General features: G+C 36.9%; 1 protein-coding gene across 1 annotated transcript in view; it reads right to left on the bottom strand.

Moving 5' to 3' along the window:
- Positions 1-12,476, bottom strand: part of LOC124594686 (phospholipid-transporting ATPase ABCA3-like) — a 543,403-nt gene that overhangs the window by 41,468 nt on the left and 489,459 nt on the right. The window lies entirely within an intron of this gene.

The raw sequence follows: 12,476 nt of genomic DNA, 5'->3' as shown, positions 1-12,476 counted from the left end.
CGCAAGTTCAGTATTTACTAAGTCTTGTTTGAAAGTGTTTTATTACCAATCGTGACAGGAAAAATATTAGGTGCTAATGACTCCCCATGTGCATCAGGAGGGCAATAGAAAATGAGTGTCCAAGAGGTGCAGAGATCAACCTCCAATGAGATGTATGTATTAAACTTCATGAAACAGACATCATCGACATTCGAGCAATATTCAAAACAAACCATTAACTTGTACAATGAACACCATTAAGATTGCAGGCAAACTCCTTGGGAGTTACAAACCATACATAACATTCAACTAGGTATCCAGTCTTAAAGAATGCATATAGAATCATATTGGTGTAACAGGGTGATGACAACTGATGGAATGTGATGGCATGCAACCAAATGCAAAACAATCTGTCATGTAGCTTATCGTGAAACTGGCTACCTTTAAGGCATAGCTGCAGACAGTGTGATAATATCTTTTATAGTCATGAAAAAACAAACATCCAGAGGCTAAATTTGTTCAGTGGTTCAAGGTGATCTGAACTGCAATTTCACTTTTCAGGAGGGACAGCTTGCTTGAAAGGAATATGATTTTTATGCGGAGACCAAGAATCAAGCAAAAGAAAGTTACTTTGACCAGCTACTGGCTAAAAGCAGTGCTCAAACCACAGCTGTTGCATTTATGTCCATTTTCCCACTCTTGTTTGCTGTGACACAAATATTGCCGACTGTCCTTGCAAGATCATGCGCATGAGAAAGAACTGTAGGGGGCAGAGCACTTCCAACTTCTTGCACCACAATAAATAACATTCCAGCCAGTTTATCATCCAGATTAACAGTCAGTATAATTTTATACAAATGCTTTAAGACATCACTGTTATTTGATATTGACACAACTCCCTTGGTACTTCTAATTTCCAGGGTTCCTTCCATATGCATTCCCTCTTCAAGTACTGATTGGTTGGAGTTGAAAACAAATACTTTACTGAATGATCGAATAACTTTGTTTATTTCATCTACAAATTTTTGGGCAAATTCCACAGTTCACTGTGCATCATCAAGGTGAAGCTCTGTTTGAAATTTCATTATCTTACTTCTTCCAATTTGGTAGCACTCTTTGAAGTTATGCAGCCATCCACTGCTTCTCTTAAAATCACTGTAATCTCTGTCACATGCAATTTGATGTGCATAATGAAGTAGGTTACTATCATGCACATTCTGTAAATTGTATCAAGCATCCTTGAAACATGCAAACACCAGTTTTTGTAACAAGTGCACCTTGTTCTCTCTTGAATGTCCATAGTTTTTCTTATGCACCAAATTGTCTGCACAGTTGAGCATATGTGACACCACTTCCCTGACTCAAGTCTCAAGAAAATTTATTATTCCAAACTGAAAATATGTTCAAGGATTATGCAGCAAACTGATGTTAGGGATATTGGCCTGTGATTTTGTGGGTCTTTTCTTTTGCCCTTCTTATATGCAGGTATCACTTGTGTTTTTCCAATCACTTGGGACTTTGCACTGGGTGAGAGATTCATGATGAATACAAGCTGGGGAAGGGACCAATGCTGTATAGTATTCTTTGTAAAACTGAACTGGGATTCCATCCGGACCGGCATCATACCTGTTTTCAATTCTTTTTGCCTCTCTCTAAGCCAGGGATGCTTGTTACTGTCTTGTCCGCACAGAATCTGTTCAATGGTCAAATGATGGTATGTTTGTACAAGTCTCCTGAATAAATGATTTCTTAAACGTGATATTTCAAACTTCGGCTTCAGTTTCGCTATCTTTAACTGCCATGCCAGACTGGTTAACTAGTGGTTAGATGGAAGAACTAGACCTGCAAAGTGATCTTACATAGAACCAAAATTTTCTTGGGTTCTCTGCTAGATCTTTTGCTAAGGTGCGACAGCAGTAGTTGTATGCTTCAAGCATAGATCTTCCCACATGTGCAAGAATCATTACTAACCTTTGCTCATTGTCATTTGTGCATCCCCTTTTGAACCGAGACTGAAACAGCCTCTGCCTCCTCAACAGTTTTTGAATTTTGTTATTATACCACAGTGAGTCTTTTCTGTCCTTAATCCACTTACTAGGCACATAATTCTCCAAACCATGACTTACAAACTGCTCAAAGTTTGCCCATAATTCCTCTACATCCAAATTACTGGAATTACGTCATGTCAATCCATTTTCAAAGTGAGATGCTAACAACTGCTTATCTGCTCTTTCTAGCAGAAACACTCTCCCTGCCTTCTCAAGTGATTTATTAACTTTCATAACCATAGTCACTGTAATTACATCATGATCACTGATCTCTGTTGTAATATCCCAGCCCCCGAGACTACACTAGCATATGATATTTTATTTAATATATGTGTAGGAACCCGATCAGCTGATGGGTTCCACAAACTCTCTATTGTTTTAATGATAAATTCTGAAATACAGGTATGTAGTGCATTGCCTCTGCAAGAGAGATGCATTTTATCTTTGGGCTGTAGTTGCTCCTTGGAGAGCTAAATCTAAAGAGAAAAGCAGAGACAGGTGACACACACTGTTGTGGTATGCAATCAAGAGTAGACACGTACAAATCTTGAACAGAATTGTAACTCGCTGTTGTCTACCATTAAAGATACTTTTATTTTACTTTACTATTGTGACAAATGTATTAAAAATACTGAAGAGAAGGGACTGCAATTTTCCTCAAGGATATAATAGTGTGCTGAAAAGTTATTTAAACGTGTTTCATTTTATAAACGATGCATTTCCAAGAGTGAAAATATGTGCAAGTGTTCTGTGGGATCTTGTCTCTGTATTGTATGTGTATTAATCCTGGTGTATAGTTGTTGGAGAGAATGAACTTACATAAACCACAGCCAAGCAGAGTATCCAGCCATCCACAATGATGGGGGTCCTTCATAAATGAATTTCAAGCTAACTACCATTAGTGTTCAGGAAAGCATGAGAGAGACATTATAGCTCATTGCCTGCACCACTATGGTCTACGTAGAAATTCTGTTAGACTGTAGAATCTTTTTGCAATTTCTGTTACTGACATTCAGTAGCTAGAAAGTGTTACATATAAATATGAATATATTTATGTTATGTGTTTCGTGTTGTGGTAAAAACTTGATCATATTACAAGATCCAATGGGAACAGCAAGCAAATGTGTGGACTAGTAACGAACCCAGTTTAGAGCAAGCTGTAGCACTGAGTAAGGGAGAGGGTAATGATCCTATAGCTGGTCTTTCGAACAGATGAGACCTTAATTGACAACAGTTATGAATCTAACTGACAAACAGGCAAATACGTCAATCACAGTCAATAGTATAGCTACTGAACAGCTAAACGTGGCTACTGAACAGTCAAACATATTGGGCACTGAAAGCAGTACAGCTACAGGGCAAGTGAACATCTCAGCCACTGTAGCAATTTGTCAACTACAATAAATAATCTGGTTATGGAACAAACAGAATTGTTCAACAAAAGTGAATAACTTGTCAGCAATAGTGGAAGGGTTACCAACTAAGAAAATTTTGCTACAGTCTTAGATGAAGTTATACATTGCCTAAAGAGAAAGGAGAGATGTTGAACAAGCTGTACAATGTAAACTAAGCTCAAGAGCAAATACAATTTACCAAACAGATGACTGGATGGTGGATAAGGAACAACAAGTTTTGCTACATATCAATAAAGGCATTAAAGAAGCACTGGAGAACATAACAAATGAAGGCTTACCCCTACCAAATAAGCGGGATCAAGAACTTGAAAAGTATGGAATCTGCTTGGAACAAAATTCACTAATTGGAAAAGCAAAGTTACACAAAAGATGCAAACACACACAAAGGGTTTCCAGGAGATTTGAGGGGCAATCAAAAGCAGAAATGGTTACACAGGATAGTGGAGACAATGAGCACAGACGTTAGTAACTGTGTGATTACACACATGTGAATCAGTACAAGTACAGCAGTCTGAATGAACATGCTTATAATGGGAATCTGTCATAGTTTGGTGTCAATGCTAACATGCTGATGGAGGAGAAATTGATAAAGCGCAGACAGTTCCAGATGTTCTCTCCTGATAAAATAATCGTGAATCCTGCTGGGTTTATCCATAATTTCTGAAGAATGCTACCTCGGGTAACATCACAACAGAAAAAAAAAATCAGTTATGTGTCTGGATATAGACTAGGACATGGTAATTTATGGGCTACAAACGTGATGGACACCTGAAAAACATACAAGGAATTTGAGAAGGCATTTTTAAACCATTATTGGTCAAAAGGTATACAAGAATGACTTGATAAGGAGGTTTGTAATCCTGAATCATTTTCATACAGGAGTGGGAACTTAAGAAGATACTTTGAGAAATATCTAAATAAAGCACCTATTGGACAAACACATCAAACATAAGGATATTTTAAGAATACTGAAGGTCAAGTTACCTGTGGAAATATGAGAGAAACCAACACGTCGCAGAAGAGAACTTGGAAGACTTCATGTCTGCCCTTTGTAATGGATCTGGGAGATGTGTTATTTTCTGCCGGATTTGTTGATATCAAATCTAATGAGGGAGGTTGTAAATGTTTTCTTATATTTTGTCAGAATATTTTTTGTGAATTGTAATTTGCCTTATTTTATGTTAATTTGCTTATATGTTGTAGAGTGACAGCATATTGATTAATATTAGTAGATGTGACGAATAATATCAAAGAGACTGATTACAAGTGGAAGCTTGTGTGTTGTGTGAAATGTCCTTGATGCTGGAGTCAACTTTGACCACAGTCAGTCGGCAGTGAACACTCGGTGTGTGACGGTGGAACAATGTACAGGTCCCCGTTATAATAATTTGCAAGTGACCAGTAAAAATGAGTTATTCTACTACTTTTTTATATAAATATCAAGAAGGAAGCACATTCGGAAAAATGGTATTTGAAGCACCAAAAATGAGGCAAACGCATTGAACCAGGACATTTCCGCAGCCAACGAAACAGCACTATGGAATCATACTTTCACTAGACGACTTCAACCAACACAAAAAAATTAAATATCATCTTATAAACATCCACGGAAAAGTGAGTGCTGTCATGAAATATGCTAAATTCACGTATATAAAAATAGTGAGCATATTTCACCTTGACACTACCGGTTTGATACAATAAGATATGAAAAAGAGAACAAAGTTCAACAAATATTAATCCACCTCATAATAGGAAATTGCATTACAGTGGACATCAGAGTGGAAACAACAGAAGGAAGATAAGTAATGGTAGTATACCAAGCAATAATAACAGACAGCACACAGGACAAAGACTTCAGAATGAGAATAACAATTCTAGACAAAACAGGAATAATCAAAGAAGATATGATAGAAGATGTAATCCAAGATACAACATCAATAATAATCAGCAACACTGGAACGAGAATTTACCAGAACCAAGACTCACAGTTAATCAAGGATTGAGGGGAAACAAACGTCAATCTCAGAGGTAGAAGAGGACAATAGACGCATAACTTTAAACTGGAGATGAGCAGATCATCCCCCAGAGCATTGGTTGATAGAGAAGCTAGAAGGGGCTATCAACTCCAAGTACACTTCTTTAGGCACAATGATAGAATGAATATGATTGAAGAATAAACATAAGATGTAAATCCATGTGAACATGTATATCTGACGGTATTAGTTTCAGCTATATGTGCCAAAATATTAGATGCCCTTGTAAAAGTAGTACTTGATACTGAAGTTTCCACAATCATGATATCAAATGATTTATTTAAGAAATTATCCCAAAGACAGAACTCCCAACATTTCCTACCCATAACTGTAAGATCATTGGAGTAATCGGTACCAGGTCACAAAACATACGGATACACATAGTGCTGTAGGTTAAAATAGGAAATGCAGCTTTGGTATGTGTGTTCCTTGTTGTTTATAAATTAATTGAGGACCGTATCATTGAATTAGGTACCATAAGAGAGAAGGACTTAAAAATAGACTCCTCGACTGGTAGCTTTAGTTTTTGCGACAAGTAGATCTCATCAGGGAGAAAACAGGTCATGCGAATCGAATACAAATTATCAATGGCAGGCAATGAAAACCTCGTAACTCTACTTTGTTAAATTTTGCAGGTGAAGCAGAAACAGTTTCTTAAAAAGTAACACAAAGTGATACTGGAAGTTCTTACATTTGTAACTGTGTGCAGAAACCTAGTTATTGACAAATTAGAGAAATCCATGCGCTTTCAAATCTCTCTTTGGTTATGGAATTATTGGTTACTGAAATTAAGAGTTTTCACAGACAGATAAAGTTATGGGGTTTCCACTGTCTACCATCATTATGGAAAGTAAAAGAAACACCCACTTAAAAAAGAAAGTATGAAGCTTCTTGGTATATTAGAACAGGTGCAAGACAAATCCAAAGAAGCTGATGGCCTTGACCTAGAACAAAGGGAACAACTGGTCAATATTTCAACCTGGAACAATATGTGGATTTACCTTTCATTTAGAAGTCATTTCCACATACAACGCATTGCAATATGCCCTATCCTATTCCTTGGAGACAGAGCAAGCCAGTAGATGAAAAAATAGTAAGGACTTAATTGAACCATCAAAGAGCCCATACTGCAGTCCTTAGTCATGCCTAAACCAGGATGAAAAGTTAGATTAGTGGTAGAGGCCCATGTCATAAATAAAGTAACTGTGCCAGTCAGAACCCATCCAGAAAACATCTGACAAACACATACAGAATTGTCAAGGGACCAAGTGCTTCACAAATATAGACCTTCGTAGCTCATACTGCCAATTAGGTTAGAAGATTAGTCATGAAAATATACAGCTTTTGTATATACTGGGAGAAGTTATCCGTTCAAGGTACTACCGTTCAGTCTCAATGTAAGTGCAGACATATTTATAATGGCTCTCAATGCACTTTTAGCGATCAAAATTGAGCAGTCAATTAACAGAATTAATAAATGACATATTAACAGTAACAGCAAAATGGGAAGAGCATTTAGGGCTGCGAAATTGTCTACTGAAATCTTCTAAACATCAGGAATACTGGCCAATCTGCAAAAATCATATTTTAGGCTGAAGAAGATAAAGTTTTTAGGGCACCTGATCAATGAAAAAGGCACTCTACCTAATACTACAAAGATTAGTGCAATAAAGAATATTCCAGTTCCCAAAACCAGGTAGCAGCTAAGAGGATTTTTAAGAATGTAATAATTTTTGGTCAGTTCATACAGGACTAGTACATGAATGCAGAACCATTAGTCTGCTTAGGAAAAATATAACTTGACACTGGACACAAGAATGTCAGAACACCTCTGCAGAAATATAACATGCCTTGACTAATGCCCAAACAAGTACATCACGTAGATATAAAACTGGAATTTGGATTAATGAAGAACTCTCAGCTAGTGTAAGATTAGGCACCTACTTATTCCAAATCTAGATAACTGAAGGCCAACCAACATTTTGTGCGATTGCAGTTGCAAGCAGGGTTATTACGTAGTTGTGAAAGGTTGTATACAACTAGTGAGGTAGAAGCATTGGCTGTTATACATGCATTCAAAAAATCCAACTATATTATTTATATGGTGCTCAAACTGTAGTCTACTGTGATCACCAAGCACTTTGCACCTTGTAAATGTGCAAATTGCTTACACCAAGATTGTCATGATGGGCATCACCATTGCAGGAATATAAATTTCGTATAGAATATATCAAAGCAAACAAAAATCTAATGGCACATGCCCTAACAAGACTGCCGAAATGAATGGGATGGGTCAGATGAGCAACTGGGAGAACTTCTTATATTAGGCCTACTGATGAAAGAGGTAACAGCAAGAATATATTACTTAGGGGAATGTGGTAGAGCTACATAGAAGAAATCTGAGATGGTCCAACAAGAAACAGAAATTAGAACAACTAGGATACAAGAGACTAAACCAGTGTTTTAAGATTGTCAGTGGAGTGCTCTCCATTGACATGGTAATAGGAATAAGAATTGGTGTGTGTGCATTCTCAAGGGACATGAAACCAGGTTAATCCAATGCGTAAGGCTTGGGGATATTCTGCAGTTATTTACAGTAAATGTGTGAACAAACTCAGGTTATATTGTTATTTCCCCATCCTGCCTAGAAAGGTCCAGGAAAGCAGTAACTTGCAAAGAGTAATGTACATTGATATGAACAGTTAGTAATTATAAATAAGAACACATATTCAGAGGAAGTTCTACACGTCCAAATTCGGTCACTTGTTCATTGCATAACAACCAAAAAATATAAATGTATCTTTTGTAATTGGCAACATCTAAATCTGGAGAACCAATATTTCCTGAATGTAAAATGAGGTTGTGTGGCCTTACTCCAGATTTTCATGATTTTCTTTGGAGTATTTGCCCAAATGAGAAGGCCAGTCACCATATTAGGCCATGGACACACCAATCATTGATTGTTAAGGGGCATTTGGTAAAGGTAATCATATTCCAACTTTGTTTCATAAGTAGCACCAAAACTGCTACTAATCAGGTAAGCTGCCACTGTTACCTTAAGCAGTACAATCAAAATCCATTCAGTAATCATATGAAAAGAAAAAGTAAAATGACTAGTACAGTGTGGATCATGGAAAGTAGTTATACAATATTTTCACTCCCGCAAGGGACCATGTAACATCCCAGCTCCCGAAACTGTGCTAACATATGATGTTTTATTGAATACCTGTTTAGGAACCTGATCAGCTGATGGCTTCAACAAATGCTCTATTATTTTAACAATAAATTCTGAGAGAGGTACATTTACTCTTTGGAATGTAGTTGCTCTTTGGAGAGCTTCTGTAGGACCTTCAGACATTTGGTTTGTGATTGTTTGCTGACAAATCTGCATCATGGTCTTAGCATGCATTGGGAGATGTTTTTACCGACGATTGAAGTAGAGCTATCGGTGGTAGTGATTGTGTATGTATGAGGTTTGCTTGCTTGTGTGAATATGTGTGTGTTTTCTTTACTTAATAAGGCTTTTAACATGTAACTGTCTTTTTGTTGCACCTATCTGCAATTCAATGGGACATTTTATGACTTTACAGTGAGTAGCAATCTACTGGTTTCCTAATATTTCCAAACTAATAGTTTTGAAATTTGGGATAGTTTCTTGTAGTTTTATATGTTTTTAGTGATAGGACTAAGAATTTTGTGTTCTTAAGATAAGTAGTGGTCAGCCATTGTGTCTCATAATTCGATATACTGGGCATATCAGATCATTTTCTTAAAAATTGGTGATGACAGTCTTCATGAGAATTTATTTCTCTATTATTTTCAATACAATACGCACAGTTTTATATATGCTTTACCAGATTTTTTACTTGTATATAAAAATAGGCTTAACTTGGTTGAAGAACTGCAGTACATTTCGGAAGAATCACTTTAATTGTACATGTTGGTGATTTCTCATCACCTTGAAAGATTTTGTCATTTAATTCAGGCTTTGCTTGTCTGTCCCAAGAGTCAATAATTAACAGAAACCATTCTTCACCCACGTAAGACATCAAACACTGGCTGAGAAAGTCAGTATCCAGTTCTGTCATTAGCTTCCCAGATTTGGAAGATGTTACTACAATGCTTTTAAAATTTTGCTCATATTCTTTTACTGTTTTTTGAACTCGGTGACCGAAGTTACCGATTGACTCTTGTAAAGAAATGAGCACTTGAAACAGATTGTTTCCAGACAGAGTGAGAACATAATGAGCGGTATATGTATAAGTGTCACTTTATTCATGTCATGTCTTTTGATAAAAATAATTTTTCTTCCTTTGACAGCCAGATCCTGTTGTACACTGGCTGATATTGACAATCTGATAGAAAAAAACAACTGAACTTGAAGTATTTTGTCAGAGAATTGTAAAAAATAGAGAGCAAAATGAATTTTTAAATAACCTGCAATAAATACGTGGCCAATGAGTGTTGATAACAAAATCTTTGTTGAAATCCAGTGTCAATTTTAATGTCTGGGTTCAAAAAGTGTCAGCAGCTGCAATGGTTTCTTCGATCATCGCTGTCTCTTTTCTTGAAACAAATCTTTTCACTCTTTGCTGACGAATTCTGTGCTTATTTTTGAATCTATGAACCCACCTGTCCAAAGCTTAAAATTCAAAATCTGTAAACTGTTGTGCTGCTGCTGAAGCCCACTGTTGTAAATTCTGTGTAATCACTTGTTGATAATTCTGTCAGGCTTCAACAAAACAATCGTATGTTCAGGAACTGATTCCCTCCTTTTTTATTTTTTATTCCCATTAGGATAAATATTCCTTCTTCCTTAACCAGCACAAGATATTGTCATTGAAGATTACATTGGAATCAAATTATTTGCAGCAAGCAAGCTTTCATAATAAACAACAGCATCTTTCAAAATCACCTTTGACACTTCGCTGTATAATGAAAGTGCAGCTTCTGGTATTTTTGTGATGTCTTCATTGACAGACATTTTTAATTCACTGTATTGTAAAAATTTCAATAATATTTCACAGTACAGAACACCCCAGTCTCTGCGAAAATCAGGAATTAATGGCACTTTAGCAGGTAAGGCTCACTGTTCGATTAGTTCCGTGTTGGTGTTGACACTTCCTGACCGTTTACTGTTTGTATAAACAATAAGCCAACATCTTTACTCTTCTGCCCCCTCTCCCCCATGGGACCAAACTGCTGAGGTCATTAGTCCCAATTATACTCTGCTTTTCCACAAAGACACCAATTCCTCAAATTTAATGAATATTGATAACCTTTCCGCAGCTTATAGCATCGTTCAATTTTGTAATAACATTGCAATGACAGTAATTAACACTTTAATTTATCTCCATTAAAATGCATTTGAAACTATTCGGCTTTTTAAAAAGAAACTATTGATAAGTGTAATTCACATTTTAAGTAGCCTGTGAGAGCCATTTCATACACGAAAGAAAATTATTTATGATTTAACTGATAATACATTAGGTCATTAACTTTAGTTAAAAGTTGTTATAATTCTCAAAACAATTAAGAAGACAAAATAAAATTGGCTGTGTGACATTCCAGCATACTACTGACTGAGCTATTTCACCTGTATGCTGAAATGCTATTTCTGACCGTAAATGAGGTTTTTTCTCGGAATATTCTGAATAGTGCAAATTATGACATCTGTGTGTGGACACTCTTGAGGTATACTACCAACCTGTGAAGTCTCATCCTGAACTGAATTTCCAAGAGTGGAGGATTCCCTTGTTAGTACTGACTACAGAAATTTGTGGCTCAAGAGGGAATGCTCGACCACTGTACTACATTCTCTTTAATGCCTTAAGCACAGTCAGTCTGCTAGCTGGACTGCCAGTGGCACTTTGGAACTCACAAATGATTCCTTCCATAGATTTCAGGCACATTTCTAAATACTCGACAGCCCCTGCCCATCAATACATGAGGTCTGACTGGTCTCGGTTTAGCTGTTGTCATTTCTTTGCATTCCTCCCCCCCCCCCCCCCCCCCTCTTGCTCACATATGTGACAGTGGACTACGGCAGCTTTAAAGTAGTTAAAATGTCTCTGATGGTTTTGTCAGTCATGTGATATCCCACAACTAGTTAATGTGTGAAGTGACGAATATCTCCTGACTGACACATTCTATCGTTACTGTTTTTCTACTGACAACACAACTCCTTTTATACCGGCAGGTCTGCCTCTCTTGACATTTAGTGGTCATTACATAATGGTGTCTGGATAGTGTACTTTCTTTGAAAATATAACTGAGAATGAAGCAGATGGTTCTGTTTTCTCCATTAAAAGTAGCAGCTTCCTTTTTAATTTGCTTAGATAATTTAGTTGGCATAAGCATGAGTACCATTAAGTTATTATGTTTCTATGATATGTTTGTCTTTTGATATTGTGTACCATGGCTCCTTCCACTTCCCTGAAGGTTCTCATTATTTGTAGGGTCTATGGATGAGTGAGGCAAGAGTAGCAACACATATGAAAATCGTCAGCAACATCCTGTAATTCGGTCAAAATTTGAAAGGGAACTGAAGAACATGAAAAACAATGTGTTTTGATGAATTCAGATTAAACTAGATAAAAGCAGCTGGGATATCAGGTTTCCATTGGCTGTACAGAGTACGTCTGGTCATCTAGGATGACAAAAGCAACTATGAAATCTGGACAAAAGCAACTATCCCATGGCCTAAGAAAGGACTTAGGAAGAACTGTGGAAATTACAGTTGCCTCTCAATGCTGTCCCATACATTGAAGATGTTAGAAAAAATACGACAGACATTAAGAAACTTCTCTTACAATGAGAACATCATGGATTCAGAGAGGGCAGAAATATTGTGTATGACATTTATGCTGCGAGAATGGAAACAGTGATGCACTACAAGTTGGGGAAGAATCTTATCGTGGTATATCGAGACAGTGTAGGCGTATGGCACTGTCCCAAGACATACGATTTGGAAATTCCTGGAAGATGCCAAATTCCCTCCT

This window comes from Schistocerca americana, chromosome 2 (genome assembly GCF_021461395.2).
Source record: "Schistocerca americana isolate TAMUIC-IGC-003095 chromosome 2, iqSchAmer2.1, whole genome shotgun sequence".
Lineage (NCBI taxonomy): Eukaryota > Metazoa > Arthropoda > Insecta > Orthoptera > Acrididae > Schistocerca > Schistocerca americana.
The sequence above is the reverse complement of the archived record's forward strand: the minus strand, read 5'-3'. Positions and strand labels throughout refer to the sequence as shown.